The sequence below is a fragment of the Sylvia atricapilla genome, chromosome Z (assembly GCF_009819655.1).
Source record: "Sylvia atricapilla isolate bSylAtr1 chromosome Z, bSylAtr1.pri, whole genome shotgun sequence".
NCBI lineage: Eukaryota > Metazoa > Chordata > Aves > Passeriformes > Sylviidae > Sylvia > Sylvia atricapilla.
The window spans coordinates 83,367,877-83,387,323 of NC_089174.1; the positions used below are offsets into that span (position 1 = coordinate 83,367,877).

The window sequence follows — 19,447 nt, forward strand, 5'->3', positions numbered from 1 at the left end:
TGAGGTTACTAAAACCAGGGTGTAGGCTTCTAGATTAGATTTCTCTGGACTTCACTGCTTGTACAGCAGACACATTTGGAGAAGCAAACTTCAATACAGACATAATTTTTAAATTATTTTTTTGGTCTAGGAAAATAACATAACAGTACAGTGATAAAATCAGCTTACCATCTTGACGTAAACAAATGGCTTTCCAGGATTTTAGTTTTCCTGCAGTATGACATGCTATTGTCTTCAGGGTATCTTTATATTCATCATTATTGGCATTAGTACAACTAACTGAACTTAATTTTTTTTGTTTTCTGTTCTGATTTTAAGTGCTACACTGTTTTCTTTCCTCACAGGCTGACATTAATCACTCCAGGAAACACTTTGCCTTGTAGCCCCAGGCTCCCAGTCTTGCAAATGTTCAGTCTGCAGTGATCTGATAAGCTCAGTGCTGAAAGTACTTTGCAAAAAGAGATTTCATTCATCTTGAATATTGGGAAACCAACTGTCAAGATTTCTCTTCCTTTTTAATACATCATTTCTATGCAACTTAGACATCAGACAGAACAACTATCTAGACCAGGAAAGTGAAAAAATGCATTTGAATGAAACACACTACTGAACTCTTAATATTTTTTTGCTGGAAAAAGACAAAGGAAATTCTATATAATTAGGTTATCATGTCTGGCTCACACCATACAGTTTGTACATCAAATTGTCCAAACAACACAATAATATGTCACTTCTTTAGTTTGAAGTTCTATGTACCAGCATAATGCTATAATGAAACACAGCTGTTAGTTGTAATATCAAAGCAGGGATAAAGTTTGGTTATTAAAAAAACCAGAAAAAACCTGTCAAAAAATCAGCATGACTTGAATTCTAGCATACCTTCAACTCAGATAAAACTAAAAAGGCCCAAGGAAAAATTAAACAGAAAACAGATTACAAAAGGATTGAAAAACCAAGTATACTTTGCCAAACACACATATGAAAATCTATTAATTTTAACGAGCTGTGTTTCCAAAGCTTGAAGCTGTCTAAAAAGCTCAGACTTTGAGGTAGTGGCTACTTTTTTTGAGAAATTCCAAAACAAGTATATGAAGCTTTGGTTCTTTTAATTTAAAGACATCCGCTGTTTTCTTTTGGTTTTAGTTCACTTTTACATTAAGTGTACTTGGCTGATATCTGACTAATTTCTGGAGCCCTGTACTTGACCAGCAGAACCTGCACTGGGTATGAGTGGAAGGGATGTTGTGTGACTCAACCTACAGGCGTGGGGAGCTCAGAGCTGTAATCCTGCCTTAGTCAGAGGTTTTCCCATGAAGCACAGTTTCATTAATTAACAGGCTACTCTTTAAATGGGATTAATTGCATGGGTCTAACTTGTAAAACTTGCAGAATGTGAGAAATAACAAAATGGGTTATGGGAAATGCATCAGTGGGGAATACTTTAGGGTGTTCGTGAACCTTTTTCTGGGTTGCATTGCAACTCACATCTGAGCAATATTGACACAGCACTGACTGTTCAGTTCCTTTTGTGCCTTAGTTTATCAATAAATGACCTGGCTTGTTTATACCTTTGTTTTCTACCTGGAGCCTGAAATACCATATTTGTGTATCGGTGGGAATATCAGGAATATTAAATGTGGAATTGGCAGGATTAGAGGTGGAAATAATGGAAAAGCAAATAAAAGGCACAAAATGAGAACTGTATGGTGTATTTTGAAAACAAAGACTCAGCTTGAGGACTGTGGAAGGGATTAATTTTGTGGATTTTGTACATCATTAACGGAAGTTTTTTATTAATCCATTCTATATTATTCTAGATTTTATTACTGGAAATTTCTATCAAAAGGCATTTAGGTGACCAGGCCATGTCACTAAAGCAAGTGTAAATCACAGTGTGCTAGTAAGTGTCTTTGGGGTGTTTAACCACTCTTGTACTATGCAATCAGATTTATCTTGTTTTCTGGTACACACTTCCTGTGTACAAGATCTATCCTTGATTTGTGTTATGGCAACATACTGATTGTTCTTCAATCAATATCACTTCCTGTTTTGACTATAACTAATGCATAAATTGTAAATCAAGAGGACCATAAACCCAAGAGCATCATAAACCTGACCATAACATTCTTACTTAGTCTTTCTGCTGTAGGCTTAGTGCTGGTTGCAGCTGATGGTTGAAAACTACAGTTTAGTCCCGTGGTGTACCAAAATGATACCAAATGATGATACCAAAAACTGCAGAGCCCGTGAAGGGTGTAGTGATGGTAGTTAAGCTAGGCATAAGGGAGCTGAAAGGGTTTGTTTGGATTTTCCAAGCAAAATACCTGACTTGGGAAAAGAATTTTTGTGATGAGCAGTATTGTCGTTCTGATTCAATTTTATCTCTGCAATTTCCATTGACATTTGGGAACTACATAGATAACATAGAAGAAGTGTGAGAGTCTTAATAATTATTGATCTCTGTTTCTAATTCCTCATACACTAAGTTGTGTGTTTAGTGTAGACTCCAGTTTATTCATAAATGACTTTTCTTTCCCAGGCATGAGAAAATGCAGTGTTTAGACAAGCAGATCCTATTCCCTAGATGGTACCTTTAAGTGTCACTGCATTACAAACAAACAACACCACTGGGCATAGAGTTTACAAATCTTCCTCTCAGCTGAGCCAGCTGAGGGATTATTTGCCTACTGATGCTGAAAGGGCTGTGTGTTGCAGCGTCTTAAGAAAAGCTTTCTTCACTTTGTAAAGAAATCTGAGCAATTGGTTCATGATCTTGCAAAGCAGGAAACTGGCTGACAGTTTTCATTGAGCTTTAATGGAGAAAAGCCAGGTCTGAAAAAAATTAGTGTAGTAGTCTCGAATGTGTTAATAAGATGTAGGCTTTCTGTGAGCTCAATCTTATTAAAACTTCTTTTTAAAAAGAAATGTCAAAGAGAACACTCAACAGTCTGGGAAAAGCTCCTGAGCGAAGAAGGCTGTAGTCTTGTTTTAGTCTAAAATCAAGTAAGTAATATTTTAGGAAATTACTTACTGAGGACGAAGAGCCAAAATGCCAAAGAATATGGAATATACAGCTAGTACCAGTACTTTTTACTGATTTCTTTATGGGAATAAAAATACAAGTTCCACTAGAGAAAACAATCCATCAGTCTCTGCAAGCCTACTGCCTTTGCAGTCATTTAATGCTATAATTTAAAAACCAGACTTGCTCTAAGGCATATGCTCTTCTTTTGAATTAATATAACCTGACCAGTCTTTATTTGTTTATCATTAAGCTGATACTGAGCAATTATTCTTTACCTGTATTTATCTCGACATTTTACTGCTTTGGTTTCAGGCTTAGAAGATTATTTTTGTTTTATGTTTGTCTATTCTCCTCCCATAACAGCAGCAGTTAGGCTGGTACAAAATTGCTCCTTCTTATAAATCTTGCTGGACTTTATTTGTAAATTATTTGATTTTTGAATATAAGATTATTACAAAATAGAATTAAAAAATATATTTGAAGTACATTTTGGGAATAATACGCTTAGGTTTAATGTTCTTATTATTTGATTTGAACTAGAAGTAATGGATTTGCTATAAAGCAAATCTTTTCTACCAAAGAAGTGGTTAGTTTTCAGTGGAAAGAGCATCATGCCCAAACTTTGAACATTAAGAGCTGCTTAATTGCCCTGAGGAAAAGTGCTTATCTCAGAATTTCTGTGCTATGCTTTGGCTTCAGTGTGTATGAAAGGCATGAGCAGATGGGTTGGACTACTTCTTAATTCAGGGCCTTAGCTGAACTGAAGTCTGGATGTATTTGCATATATTTTGAACTTCTCTGCTTGAAAGCCAATGAAACCATAAATAACTCCTGAATGCTATTGATTCCTGCAATTTTAATATCTAAAATTTATCAATACAGATATTTAGCTTTGAGCAAACCACTTTTTAGTTTAGGACGAAGTTTTGTCTCACCCAGCCTGGCACTGTTTGAAGCTGGTGGCTGTCATGTCACCTTGCAATGCACAGACGAGGCACAGGCAGCAGAAGCTCATTCTGTCTCAGGAAGGAAGATGATAAAAATGTGATGTGCTTGAAACCACTGGTCAGCAGAAAGAAAAGCAGTGTCTGAAAGAATGATGGAAGGAATGAGTTTACTGTGAGCATATTTATGAACAACACACATGTAAATTACAAGGTAGTTTAATTTCCTTGGTCTGTTTATGTACTTCTTCTAGAGTCTAGCTCTACTCAGTTCTAGCCAAAGCCAGTTTTACTGACATCTCTCAGAATTATCCATCTTGGGCTGAATTTCACTTCAGCTGTGGCTTTACAAAATTGGAAGATAATAGTAACTTCTAAACTATGTTGTTATCGAATCTTGCAGCTCCACAGTATTAAGGCTTTCAGTTAGCAGTGATGTTTGCAAGTGTTTCTGTAAGGGACCAGAACAACTTATTGGAGCCTGAACAGCCTTTGCACATGGTCAGGTTGTCTTGGTTTTAATGAGTTTCTGTCTCACATAGCTTGTAGTTTTAGCATATGCTTCTGTACTATAAAGGGCTGCATTTTATCTTGCCTTTTTGAATCACAGAATATCCTGAACTGAAAGATACTCACAGAGAACACTGAGTCCAACTCCTGACCCTGATCATGATGTCCCCAAGTGTTCACACCATGTGCCTGAGAACAATGTCCAGATGCTTCTTGAACTCTGTCAGGTTGGTGCTCTTCCTTGGGGAGCTCATTTCAGTGCCCAGCCACCCTCTGGGTGAAGAACATTTCTCTAATGTCCAACCTAAACCTCCCCTGAAACAATTTCAGGCCATTCCCTCAGGTGCTTTCACTCATCACCAGAGAGAAGAGATCAACAGTCTATTAGTCCTTATCCAACAAAAATTTAATCACAGAAAATGTCAAAAGTGCGCACACAACTTCCATTGCCTTCCTCATTTTATATTTATAGTTCTGTAGGGTAACAAGGTGTTTATGTTCTACATGTAGTCAAGGGTCAAGGAGTAAGAGACTTGTCCATGGTCACCCATTATGGTTTTACGTGGTGAATCTGTACCTTCCAAATCTATTGCCTTTACTGCTGCTTTTTACCATTAACAGTAACTCAGCTCTGCTAGAATTGGCCATATTTGGCTTGTGATATAATCAAGAGAGTAACTACTACTTCTCGTTCTCTGAACCAGTCCCTTTAATCTTTAACCTATTCAAACTAGACTTAATGCAAGGCTAGGAGCAGCTCTGGGAGTCAGAAATATGCCTATGGGAATATGGGGGGCCTTCTGTACAACACTGAAATTGAAAATGGTCACTACGAAACCTGGATTAAGATGCTTCCCTTCTTATCTCCTGCCATGATGCTTATATTTACATTCTCAGGGTAGAAGCTGGACATTAAGTGCTGTCATTTGTCCTGCCTGTGTGTATTAGGTTAAATCTTGATTTTATAGAATACTCTTAAATTGATTATGACTTCATTCTATTATTTGCTTGTGTTGATTTTGGCTGGGATAGGGTTGACTTCCTTCCCATTAGCTAGTACAGTTCTAGGTTTAGATTTAGTGTGAGAATAATGTTGATGACACCCTGATGTTTTAGCTGTTGCTGAGCAGGGCTTGCACTAAGTCAAGGACTTCCCATCTTCTCATGTCCTGCCAGAGAGGAAGATGGAGGTGCACAAGAAGTTGGACCAGAAGAAGAAGCAGCCAGGACAGCTAACCCAAATTAGCCAGAGAGATGTTTCACTCCATATATCTTCATGCTGAACAACAAAACTGGGGAAATAGGGTAGCAATGGGGAACCTGCTGCTCAGGCATGGGCTGGCCACTTGTTAGCAGGTGGTGAGTAGTTGCACTGTGCATCACCTGTTCTGCATATTCTTTTCCTAATTATTATTTTTCCTTCCTTATCTGTCCTGTTAAACTGTCCTTATCTCAACCCATGAGCTGTACCTTTTTCCCAATTCTCTCCCCGGTCCCACTGTGAGTGAATGAGAATGAGTGAATGACTGCATGGTGTTTAGCTGCCTACAAAATTAAACCACAATGGTATTACAGCCTGTATTTTACAGTGAATAAGCAGGGTATTTCTTGGTCTTCTCAAACATCTCATCACCTGAGTCACAAATACACCAGAAAGTCTTTGCCTCCAATGGCAAATGAAGAGGTAGCTCAGAATGCAGAAGAGTAAAGAGGACCTTTTTAATGAGATCATTTGGATTTCCAGCAATATGTTTCCAAAATGTTGGAATACAGTTCCACGGTACTGCTGAATGCAATTAGACATAAATTAAAATGCTGGCAGGCAAGTATATTCCCTAACTGCTAATAAATACAGCTTCTTTTTCAAAAGCACCAGGCTATGCCATATTTAGAAAAATTTGGTCAGGATGATGTCTTTACTCTGAAAATTAAAACTGAAAACTTTGGATATAGGAAGAGCTTTTCCAAGGCTTTCAGCTGTTTTCTTACTGCAGAAAATGCAGAAATGATACTGATAGGACTTTGTCCAGATGACAGAAGACAATTATATTCTGAATTATGGCAGTTGTGCAAAGTAGAAGCAGCAAGCTTCACAGAAATTAGTTTTAATAGATCTATGCTAATATTTGGCATTCTGTAAAATGGTTATTTTCCATAGTTTTCCTGACATTTTTTGACAGATGTTACACATTTACCCAACTAAATATATTGAAAGAGAAAAGCATAAAACTCGCTTGGACAGGGTAGTTAAAATGGAGAAAAGTGTTATTTTAAAGCTTAGGGAATATCTGAAAATTTGGTGGTGTGAATGTGATACAGAACTTCAAACCCTTCCATACACACTAAGGCTCTCCTTCATAAAGTTGTCTAGAATAAGGCTGCTGGAGTGATGGACTTTTATCTACATTCAAACCAGGCATAAAATTCTTTCAGATACTGACATGATACTATACCCTGTATTCCTGGAGAAGATCCCAAATTTCTCAGCAGTTTTAGGGCATTAGTAGTAGCCTACTCATGGCAGATAGTACTTGGCTGCTCAAATGGTTGGCTTTTGAATGAGCAAATTCTGATTAACAAGTAGTATTATAATTCTACTAGTAATATTATAATTCTACTACTAGTATTCTGATTAGCAGTGGTGTCTACTCTGATTGAGGTCACTGGTGTTGCAAACTTCACGTTCAATGTGAAGCTTCTCTAGTGTCTGAGGGTGACTTTATGATGCTTGTATCCCCACTCATGTGCTCTGTTTTTGGTGGATATTATGTTCTGTACATTTAAGACTGGTTCTAAGGGTGAAGGGGGAGAAAGAGATGCGCAGAGTTTGTTTTCATAAGCTGCTGTCACTCCTCTGCATTCTGCTCCTGGACTGTGTCATCTGCAGCATGGACAGACAGTGGGGCAGAGATCTCCCTTGCTTTTAGCTGGTTTTAGCTAGCTGAGGCAGAGAAATTCCCTGGATATTTTTTTTTCTTTTTCTTGGAACTGTTTAAACCTATTCTCAATTGAAAAACCCAGAAAACCCCAGAGCTCAGGTCTGAGGCCACTGGGCTGGGGCGGCCTCAGCATTTTCCAGGGCAGAGGAGCTGATAAGAGACTGGGAGAGCTGAGCTACACCACAGCAAGGACTTTCTGGGTCTGTCATCTCACTTCAGAATGAGAGAGGTCTTATTGTTTAATATTATTAATTTTTTGTGTTTGTGAAAACACTTTGTTGAATAAACAGTTTTTTCCACTTTTCTCCAATTAAATATTTTCCCAGATCAATTGAGGGAGGGGCCGCTTGAGTTTACAGTTCTGGAGGGACCTTGTTCAGAGGTTTTCTCCCAAATTTGCCCTAAACCAGGACATCTAGTCAACAAAACTACAGTGACTCAGAGCCTAAAACTTGTGAGAAAGACTTTTTAAGAGTTCAGGCTCTGTAGATCTTGAGTTCTTGTGAATTTGTAAGATAATATTGACTTCCTGTTGCAGAGAATGGGGCCCTGTTCAGTATCAGCTCAGACATTAGAACTAAGTTTGCCTGTGTGTTGTGAAAGCCTTCATTAAATTCTTGTCTGAGGGTGGTGTCTTCTCTAATGAGCTAAGTCTGCTCAGATGTCTAGACCAAGACTATTTCCACAGGATGACATGACTCTGCTCTTTGATCACTACTTACAGTGTCACTTCTTTTCAATATGGCACAGAGTTAAAACGTGTTTCTATTGCATCAGTGCACCACAAAGTGTGTGTTTTGCATTCCTCCCTTCTGTCTCTGTTTATATGTGTCATCCTACAATCCTTTGAAAAGACAGCTGGATTTCCTGAAGGATTTGTGTTGCATGTGCCCTGAACTCTACTAACCCTCTCTTTGTAACATCTCATAATCTTACTATGACCTTGATGTTGCTCTCTCAAGTGCCATTCTGCCACACCAGCACCTTCCCAATTCCTGTCACAGTGGTACACTTGAGTAAAGGTATCACTATCTGAGAGATGGGCATGTGCAGATCAGCTGGACAACACTTCGGTGCTTATCGACCACCCAGATGAAGCTTCTCTGGTTTGATAAGGAAAAGGTGGCTTCAACTCACTCTTCAAAAGCTAATTTTAGGTTTAATCTTCTCTGGAAACATGAATTTTTACAGCATGTCTTGGAGATTTTTATTTCTGAGTCTTCAACAACAGGTAAAATACAGACACAATTGAAGAAGCTGTGGCAGGTGAAAGAGAGAGTCAGACAGATATGCAATTTAAGGGTTGGAGAGGTCTCAGCTTCTCAGGAAACAGGGATGTGAAGAAGCCAAAAGATAGATAGTTGTATGTGTTCTTTGAATTACTTTTTACTGCAGGCCATTCAAGTTGCACGATGGGGATGGGATCAGCCAGTGAAGCTTGACTTCCTACTAGGTCAAACACTATTCAAACAGGAAGGAGTGTTTTATGGTCATGCCAGAGGATTTGGAAATCAAAGAGTGCTCCCCTCTGAATCCACAAGTAGTGGATACTGGCAGAAAGAAAGGTGGTGGAATGCTTCAAATAAGTCTGGGCTACATTCTCTGATTTATGTCTTTTGTGCTGTTGGACAAACTTAAGAAATATGACTTTAGATATAGTTCTGAGAAGGCACTGATTTCTTCATTGTGGTGACCAATGACAGGATCTGAGGGAATGGCCTGAAATCATGCCAGGAGAGGCTTAAGTTGGATATCAGGAAAAATTTATCCACTCAGAAGGTGGTTGGAAAAACAGACTCCTGAGGGAAGTGGTCACAGCACCATCCTGGAAGAGTTCAAGGAGCATTTGGACAATACTCTTAGGCACATGGTGTGACTCTTGGGGTGTCCTGAGCAGGGCCAGGAGCTGGAGTCGATGATCCTTGTGGGTTCCTTCCAGTTCAGAATATCCTATGATTTTTAAAATTTGTTACATTTTTTATTTGGTGCCCATCTATCCCTGTCATCCCACCCTCCTCCTCTCAAGCTGCATGGTCAGGGTAAGTACTGGTTCAGTCTGCTCATTTAGTTTCCTGAAAGGATGCAACCTGAATGTCTGCATTCTAAGAACTCCATGGAAACAAACATATTGCCTACCTTTAGGCTGTACTAAAATCTTGGCCTAATTTTGTAATAAAATATTACTCTGCACAAAATCTCTATCGGACTGCTGTCGAAGTACCTTTGAAATGCCTCCTGAGAGAAGCACTAGTCTTAGCTTGTTTTGTGTTTAAATGCAAGAAAAATGTCAGATACATCTGCAAAGAGCACTTGTATTCTTTAAGATCATGACCTGTTAGCTAAAAGAATGTAACACCTGTTATTAATACAGGTGTTACTATTTTATATATATATATATATATATACTATGCACTGCTTAGCACATCAGTAGCATTCTCATTATGGCTAATGTAATTTCAAACTCATGACATAAAATCTTTATTTTATAATATTTTTGTGTTGTACTATGTAGTGTACAATTTATGGCAGACAACCTTATGGTTAAGATATTGGTGTGAATATAATTAGAACTTCTTGCAATTTCCCATCAAATTAGACAGTAATTTTCTTCTCTTGAGATAAACTGATATAAACAGATTCCTGAATTTATTGTAGTCTTCAAGATTTAAAGTCTTTCACTTTGGAAACACCGAAATTTACCAAGGCTTTACCTAAAGAATATTTTTTTCCTCTAAAAAAATTTTATCTAAAATGCTTAATGTGTCCCTAAAAAAAACAACTTGTGCAATCAATTGGATTTTCAAACATGGTGATTTATAGCACAGTGAATTAGACTTTATAATTAATCTTTCAACACCTGTATGAGTGTTAGATTAATATATATTATTCCCAGTGATTTAGCACCTGTCTGCATCCTACAGTACAAAATCCCCCACAATGTACCTCTTATTTTCCTGCCAAAAAAGGACCATCTTATTAACCTGGAAGAGAGAGAGAGTTACCTGAGGTAGGTGTGGACACACCTTGAATTCTAAAGATAACAGTGTAACATTAGACAGTAAGAAAACACAGAGGTTTTTAAATTTCCAGCTTAATCTCAGCAGAGTTCATGTGAATTTCAGGGAAGCATAATAACATCTAGCAATAGGCAATGCCCAGAACACTAAAGAATTGCACCACACAGCTAAAAAAAAAAAAAAAAAAAAAAAAAAAAAAAAAAAAAAAAAAAAAAAAAAAAAAAAAAAAAAAAAAAGTAATGGCAGCATCTACAGATACAGAGGGAGATACAGATGAGAACTGCAGGCTGTTACAGGAAAAACTGATGTGACAATTGCAAATCAGCTCAGAAAAAGGCTGTGCTACCCTTGTGTACCAGCACCAGCTGTGACAGAGATAAGCTTTACACCACTACTTTTTACAAAGTGTAGCTGTAGTGGATTTGCATGGCAAAGTTTTGTTTACAGGGGTGGCTTCTCTGAAGATCTGCCGGGACCTCTCCCCATGTCCAACAGAGCCAGAGCCAGCTGGATCCAAGACTGACCCACTGCTGCCCAAGTTCCAGCCTCAGTGACTTTGGCAACACCTCTGGGGTAAAGCATTTAAGAAATGAGGGAAAGTTACTGGCTACAAACAAATTACAGCCAGAGAAGAAAAGGGTGAGAATATGTGAGACAGCTCTGCACACCCCAACGTCAGTGCTGAAGAAAGTGCTCCTGGTGCCAGAGCAGAGATTCCCTTGCAGCACTGGTGAATGCCATGATGAGACTTCTGTGCCCCTACTGCCCACAGAGGATGATGATGGAGCCAATATCCACCTACAGGTGATGGAGAACCCCATACCAGAGCATATGGATGCGTCAAAATGAGGTTGTGACCTCATGGGAAGCTCACACTGGGGCACGGTCCTGGAGGGACCTGCAGTCCCATGGAGAGAGGAGCTCACACAGGAGAAAGATTGCTAGCCTGATTTGTGACACTTTGGGACCCATACTGGAGCAATGCATTCCTGAATGACTGCACCCCATGGAGGGGGCCCATGTGGAGCACTTTGTGAAGAACTGCAGCCTCTGGGAATGACTGGCACTGGGGAAGTTCATGGAGGACTGTCTGCTGTGGGATCAAGCTGAGGAATCCCACACTGAAGTAGGGAAAGGACTCTTCCTCTTCCTCCTTCTGAGGAAGTAGGAGCAGTAGAAATGTGTGATGAACAATTCCCATTTCTCATCCCCCTGCACTGCTGTGGGGAAGGAGGTAGAAAAACTGGAGTAAAGTTAAACCCATGAAGGAGGGAGTGATGGCAGAAGATGTATTTTGAGACTTGGTTTTACTTCTCAATATCCTACTGTGATTGAATTAGCAAGAAAATCAGTTTCTCTAAGCTGAGTCTTTTTTTGGTCCATGATGGTTAATTGCTGAGTGTATCTCCCTGTCTTATCTTGAACAATCAGCTTTTTGTCATGTTTTCTCTCCCATGTTCAGCTGAGCAGAGGAGGGACAGAGCAGCTTTGGTGGGGCATCTGTCATTCAGATGTCAAATCACCACGACCTTTTTTGATGCCTATGTGGGATGTGAAGAATTTGAGGTAAGGGTAGTAGTGGGGAGCAGTAATGGTCAAAACATGAACTGAACAATGAGAGAGAGTGGAATGATTGTGAAAAATGTCTGTTTTTATAGTTGTGATGAAGGAACAGGAGGTGAATTGTGTGTAGATTGTACACTTTCATTCAGTGTTGTGATAAAGTTTTTGTTTGGTTGGTTTCTTTGTTTGTGGAGTGGGCTTTTTTGATGAAGGCTATTGATACGAGTAAAGATTGTGTGATGAGCCTATTTAATGATAATTTTAAACGTGTGATTCAGAGGCAGGGGTGGAAGGAGCAGTGTTTAACTGGATGTGTGTGACCTGGGCAAAGACTCTTGGTGGAGGAGGCCACCAGGAGCCCAGCAGGGTGTCAGCCTGGTGTGCTGATGAGCTGCAGAGGATGGAGAACAGGACTGGGGAAATACTGTGAGAGAAAAACTTCAGAGAAGCTGAAAGCCCTCCTCTAATTAGTTCACTCATTCCCATTTCCATGGCTCCCATTCCTGTAAGGCAACAGACAGTGCCACACACTTCTCTCAGGTTGGTGAATTGGAAGACCTTTCAAATAGTGATATTTCTAGGGACCTCTGGGTAGGTTCACCATCTGCTACCTCATATAGCAGCTGTCTAAAGCAATTTTACTCACTTACTTTTTCTACTTTAAAACCTTTAGCTGAACTCCTTGTCACAGACTGGTAAGGCTACAAGGGGCTGAAAAAACCTGTGCAGCTTCCCATTTGCAGGTGTTGTGAGCCCTCGGCTGTGGATATACTTCATCTATTCGTGGATATACTTCATATGTCCTCTACACAGCCTTAAACAGGACAGTTAAGCACAATGCATCTGCACAAGGGAAGTGGGTTCCCAGATTATGTTGCACACCTAATCTAGTTCTTTCTATCTGTTTTCAAAACACCCAGATATTTCACAGTTGGTTTCTTTTTCTTTTTGCACAGGCAAGGTAGTTTGGCAGCTCCCAGATTGCAGAGCAGCTGGACACTAGCAAAGGGCACCCAGTGACTGTCTTGTAAGATTCTCCATTAGTTAAAATTGTGAAGATTTGTCCCCTTGCACTGGCCTTTTTTGAGTAATCCTCTGTTATATAACAATGTCATGTAAATAGCTACATGGCCCTGGTATGTTATCTTCTTTTAGGTGTACCTGGAAGAAGTTTCTACAAGATATAATTTCAGTCCAGCTTTGGTAGTGGTTTTGCTATATACCTAAAATTTGGAAAACAGATTTTCAGTTCTATAGTTCCTCTGAGAAACGCTGTCCAAATATTTTAACTCTTTCATGTACACACCTTAATCATTGTTGGGCTTAATCATTGTTAGGCTGTTAGCGGCCTAAGTAAGTGCCATTCAGACTGGGAAAAAATCTGTATAATGAGCTAAATGACACTGTTCAAAATGCAGAGTCATTAGTTTGTCTTGCTTTCCATGTATTTCTCAGCATATGAAATTATTTACTATAGCACACTATTAAATTTAAATGGCATCCTTGCTTCTCAAAAGTTACCATGAGGGAAAAAGATTTTTCTTGGATATAAATCTTTTGACTTGCTGAAGATCACGTAAGAAAAGCAGAGCATTAAAAAGAAATCCACAGGTTTCTGCTCTTTAAAAAGAACAGGTGGCTGCATGGTTATAAAAAATAGTGCTAGAAGTTTTGTGTGTGCAGCACAGCATGGCTTTGAAATACTGAGGGTGGTCTGAAGAGGCTCTCACCAATGCCTGGCTTTCCTTGTGTGTCACAGTGACTTATTGCCAGCATTAACTGCAAGCTTCTAGTTAAAGACAGGCTTTGGTTCATACTGGAGGGTAAAAAGGCAAAATCACTTATGGAAAGACCAATAAAAAGGACAAATAACTGCACTAACATCACTGTGCTCTGTGGATGTCAGAAAACACTGTGAAAGTGAATGTCAATGCAGCCTTTTAGAACACCGTGTGAAATCACAGATGAGTCTTTCTCAAGCATTACAGGTGATTCTTCCCCAGAAACCTGGGAAATCCTTGCCTCTAGTATACTTTAGTCCCTTCAGGGAAAAAAAAACAAGCTGGCACACCTAATGCCACAGCATTAACACCTTTTGATAAAATACCTCCCAAAACTCCATGCAGTTTGGGGATTTGCCACAATTAGTCAGAAGTATTTATTCACCACTCTGAATGCTGTCTCTGATTTTGTTGGGTAAGTGGCTTTACTGTGGCCTCAAGATGAGGTCCCAGTTTAGTGAGTTGAGGGTATTGGATGAGAACCCATAAATGAAACCATTGCTTTCTTTTATAGCTTTTCACTGCTCTTTCTCTGTAGTGACTGTGAAGGTGTGTGCCTAGCAGTATAAAGCATCATTTGTTACTTCTTATGATAGCTTCAAATGAAAGTCTGAATATCCCTGTTTACCGGAACTTAGGTTCCTAATGCAGGCTTGATGCTTCTTATCCTTGCTTCAAATTATTGCTTTGCTTAACATGAGTATACTCAAGGTATCTAATGTTACTCAGGACAAAAATAATTCCACTTCTGAAAGGTGAAAACCAATCCTTTGAGCTTGGTACAAAGCCTTCACTAAAGGGTCAAAGATACCGTGTGTGTGGGGTGTTGGTGTTTGGTTGGTGTTGTTTTTTCTTTTTTTTTTTTCTTCTAGATTGTCTTTCTTTTTCTTCTATAATTCTTTTCTTCTACTGTCTTCTATACTGTGTTTTGAGTTTATAAAAACATTGATATAAAAATTTTCCTTTCACAGTTTTCAGCTCAAATGAAAACAGTAGAGAAGAAACTTAAGTTTCAGCATATTCTTGGAAAATCAGTTTAAGAATAACAAGATTACTTCTAAATCTGAAATGTTTTGGAATATAGTGTCAGAGTTTAGTGGTAGAGCATGAATGCTGAGATATTTGGATTCAGATTCAACTCTTGATTGTAAGGGTACGTTCAGAGACTCAGGTCCGGTTATGGGCTTGTCTTTTGTATGCATAAAATAGAAATGCAAACCTTTTATCCTTTAGAAATTGCTATGGGAGTTTTTGCTTTATAATTTTTTTTTTTTGTTGTGCCATGTAATTATAGAATAGTCTGTGTGGGAAGTGACCTTCAAACATAGTCCAGTCCAATTCCCCTATAATGAGCATCTTCAACTTGGTCAGGTTGCTTGAAGTTCTGTCCCAATTGCCATCAGATATTTCCAGGGATGGGGCACCCTCCACCTTTCTGTCACAGTGTTTCACCAACCTCATTTAGTAATTTACCACCCTCAATTTTTTTTTTTTTTTGCCATTGGAAGAAAAAAATGTATTCTTGAACAGCCAGTTATGTGGAGAAGTTGATCTGTCTAACTGTAATTTGGTTGGATGTCTTCCAGGCACACTAAAATCTCTGTTCTTTCCATTACTTTCGACCTTAAAGATATTCCAAGACAGCAGCACGTGTTTATAACCAAATGAGCCTAAGAACACCAGAGACAGCTAGACTAGACAAAAGCAATTCATGCATCTTCTGTGTTCATAGCCAATTTTTTTCCTCAGAACCTCCTCAGGCACCAACCTGTTTTCCAAACCTTTGAATAAGAATTGTGCTTTAAGACAAAAGTAAGATATACAGTGAACAGTGGCAGAGCAGTAAATTGGAGCTGTCTGATTGACACCTAGGCTAGATTAACTGATGCCTCTTTTCATTCCCAATTATTTAAGTGTATAGTATCTGTTTAAAGGGTTTCTCTGCCAGAATGCTGAAGAGAATGTCTATTCTATGTTGGATTTAGGTGACATTTTCTCTTTAGTGGGTAATGCAGATGATATAGCTAACAAGCCTCTGTGCCCTGGCTTTTTAAAATATTGTATGGTGGGTGTAGGTGACTGAGAAGGATGAATTTACTTTTCTGTGGCCTTTAAGGTAAAGAGGCAAGTTGAAAAGGTGTCAGAAAGTTTAAAAATAGTGAGAGAAACCCTATACAATTCTAATATTGTTCATTATAAAGAAGCAAGGCAAAGAGTTCTAATATTGTCTAAGGGGTAATTCAAGAGGGTTTTTTTTTTAAATAAAGACACTAGTTTTCTTATGAGGTGTCAAGTAACACGACTCCTTAAGAATAATATCCTTAATCCTACTGCCTATGAGAATAGTACTTCAAAGATTGTTTTTGTCAGTTTGTTTCATCTATAAAAATATAAAAGCTATTTAAGCAGAACAATTATAGGGAATATTATACGTACTTTCTTTGCATAATTGAGTCATATTTTTGTATTAACAGTATTCAGTGCCAAACAGCATCAATGCTATTGAGAAAATCAGTGCTAGGATTTTTCCTGCCTTATTTCTGAAAAGCATCAACTGATCACCTAATTTAAGATGGCAGGAATTCAACTGCAGGATTAATTGCATCATTGCATCACTGACAAATTTTCACACTTAGATATTTTATTAGATTTCTTTTTGTTGGAGAAAAACATCCACTGTGAAAGGGAAGTAAACTAAAAACTGAGGCTTGCAAAACTGAGGACTTTTGAACCTTTTTCCATCAAAAGAGGTGCATGCCTTTGGAAAGTTGACTGGCTGGGGTAGTTGCTGCTTTCTGCAAAACAGAAAATTCAGATAAAATTGAAATGAAAAAAAATATGCAGTGAACTTCTGCTGTGTTATAGAATGTGGGTGTTATCTGGGGTTGTATGTTGTCTTGAGAGGATGCAATTATTTCCAGGATACTGGTCGCATTTTTATGCTAAGAGTTTTTGTTTTTTTCCCAGCCCTGTATCTGAGTGAAATCCAGCCTTCATCAGGATACATCAGCGTGCATCAGACACAGCACACATCAGCCTGCAGCCTCATCCCACTCCTCCTGCAATGTGGTTGCCATAGGAGCACCTGGAGTGTGCTGTGCTCCAAAAGGTTTCCCTGTCCAGACAGCCAAGGAAGCAGGGTGCCACAATGTGCTGTAGCAGTGTTTCAGAGACCAGAGAGCGTTTTAGAGGCTCTAAGACTGTAAGGCAGAATGTAGCTCTCTCTAAACAGGGCTGTAAGAGGCCTGGGAGGACAGGGAGGGAGGGCAGGGGCATTTGGGCTGGTTTTGCAATTATGTTTATGCAGAATGAGCAGGCTCAGAATGACAATTAGAAGGCATTCTCCTGCTGTGCTGCAAGAGAGAATATTGAAAATGTTTTCAGAGGATGATTTATGTGGAGGGGAAAAAAAGGCAATGACAGAAATAAGTGCAGGTTAAGCAGTAGATACAGCAAAGCAGGCTGCTACCACCAGATTATTAACAGCCCAATGTGATGCTGAGGACACTTTAATAAACCCATTCAGGGAGGATTACTGCTATTAGGGATAATGATCACTGGCAGCACTGTGTTTTATATGAATAATGGGGGCTATATCCTCCAGCCACAATCTCTGCTAGAGCTATTTTGTGTCTGCTGATACATATGACATTTTTCTTTGATCACAGCAAAGTGGGTAGTTTGATACTTATATTTTCATCGTTACAAAAAAAATCCAAAACCAACCAGTGAAATTATCAGAGTTCTGCAATTTAGTGTTACAGAAAAAATGAACAAACATACAAAGTCAGAAAATACTTGGAACGTGGCAGAATCTGCAAAGTTATAATTCTAAAAAAAGCATATTTTTGTTCCATTGACCTGCCTCTGTCTGCTCAGAATCATAGCCAGGAATTTCTGCACAAAATCTTCTCTGCTTTCATGTGAGGCATGACACTTGAAAATGAGCTGAATTGCAGATCTCTTTGCAGGCTCTCTGCAGGCACACTCTCAATTTGCTGCCTGAGGTCTATTGCAAAGTGACCTGAGGCCTGGGACTGCCCTAATGTCATGCAGAACTGCTTCAAATGATAGAGCATATTATTTATGTAAATGGTAATTTGCAGTAGGTTCTCCTCTTGAGATGTATGTTTCTCTACAAGATACTATATACTTCTCTACTGGTTTAATGTAGACATGGCTTGGGCACAGTTATGTTCTAGAGTTTGGGAGGTTTTTTTCAGCTGATCTAATAAAGGGAAGTCCCTTCTTCCCTATCAAAATATATTAACTCTGAATCTAAAAGTGTGTTTGACTGCCAGTTAGGAGGAATTATATTTAATCTGGGGCCACTGAAGCTTATAAAAAAACCCCACAAAAACGATTTTTGCAGAGTAGATTCATACATTAAGGGGAATTCTCAGTGATCAGAAAAAAACCCCAAACATTAGCATAAATGAAAAAGAAAATGAAAGAAAATATGGGACAAAGAAGAGGAAAAAACAGGGAGCAATTCCCACCTTTCCTTCTTGTGGTGTGTGTCAGTTCTTCTGGCAGGCATCATGTTCCAGCAGTTAGACCTTTGTCTATCAAAACTTCCACACAGAAGTTTCCAGGCAAGATGTGAAGAGTAAACAAAAATGGCTTTAAATTTCATTTATATTAATTTTTAATTCACAGGTGTTTTTGCAGGATCATTTTTTCAATAAAACTATAAAAAGCAAGCAAACTATAAATAATAGGCCTCCAGTATTTTGCAGTAATACTGAGGATCTGACTTTTTCTCAAAGAAAATACACAAACCTGTCAATGCAAAACAGTGACAAAAGCTGAGCAGGCACTGTTCTGTATCCAGAGCACTGTCATGCACTTACAGTCAATGATAATTTTCATTTTCACTGAATCTCACTGGCCTAACCCTGCTGCCACTGGGAATTAAGCTTACTGATTTCAAAACCAGCCAAATTAAGCCAGTGGTCTGGAAATCCCATTTCTTTCTCTGATAGAAATCTAGTCCCTGCTTGCATGGAGAGAATGTTTCCTTCCTAAACCCTGTCAGAAGATGAGAGCCCTGCCACAACACCCAGTGGTGCCCTGACCACCGTGGACTTCAGAGTGTTACCCTCTGAAAGAGATACCACAGATTTAAACCAGATATCTGAAAGGTTTTACAGTGCAGCCACTACACTGAGGTCCTAACAGTATTATTCCCGCCTCAAATCCACTTTTGTCATAACCTGACATGCCATATGGAATATGGTTAAAGGTTAAAGCTGGAATCTAATCCACTGTGTGGGAAAACTGAGGTATGTAGTTGGGCCACACTAGAACACAGTCAATGAAGAAACTGTGGAAACTAGATATCACATCAAATTCCTGTTTGTTGGAAATGCAGCTTCTCATCAGTGACTGTCTCTTTCCAACCTTTTTTTTTTTGTGCTGTAGGGACATACTGTGATGTCTCCCAACTTGCCTTTGTTATGCAGTAATCATGCAACCCAGCTTCTAGAAATGAAATGTCATGAGCACTGAGGTACATTAGCTGTCACAAGATCTGATGTCTCTGCCTTGTAAGTATGTTCTGGTTTCATGAGAGTGTGTGTTTTTTTCAAAAATGTTGATGTAAATGTAGTTTGTTTCTCCTGATGATTATATTTTTCCATGCCTGTCACCACATGCTGTTGTTGTG

At 38.9% G+C, this 19,447-nt stretch overlaps 2 long non-coding RNA genes across 2 annotated transcripts in view; one reads left to right on the plus strand and one right to left on the minus strand.

The window, feature by feature from the left end:
• The window catches only part of LOC136374037 (uncharacterized), a 189,693-nt gene extending 179,017 nt beyond the window's left edge, over positions 1-10,676 (minus strand). The window contains exon 1 of the long non-coding RNA XR_010745799.1: positions 10,601-10,676. This is a non-coding gene — a long non-coding RNA (uncharacterized lncRNA). The remainder of the gene's footprint in view (positions 1-10,600) is intronic.
• The window catches only part of LOC136374035 (uncharacterized), a 301,364-nt gene continuing 292,521 nt past the window's right edge, over positions 10,605-19,447 (plus strand). The window contains exon 1 of the long non-coding RNA XR_010745797.1: positions 10,605-10,671. This is a non-coding gene — a long non-coding RNA (uncharacterized lncRNA). The remainder of the gene's footprint in view (positions 10,672-19,447) is intronic.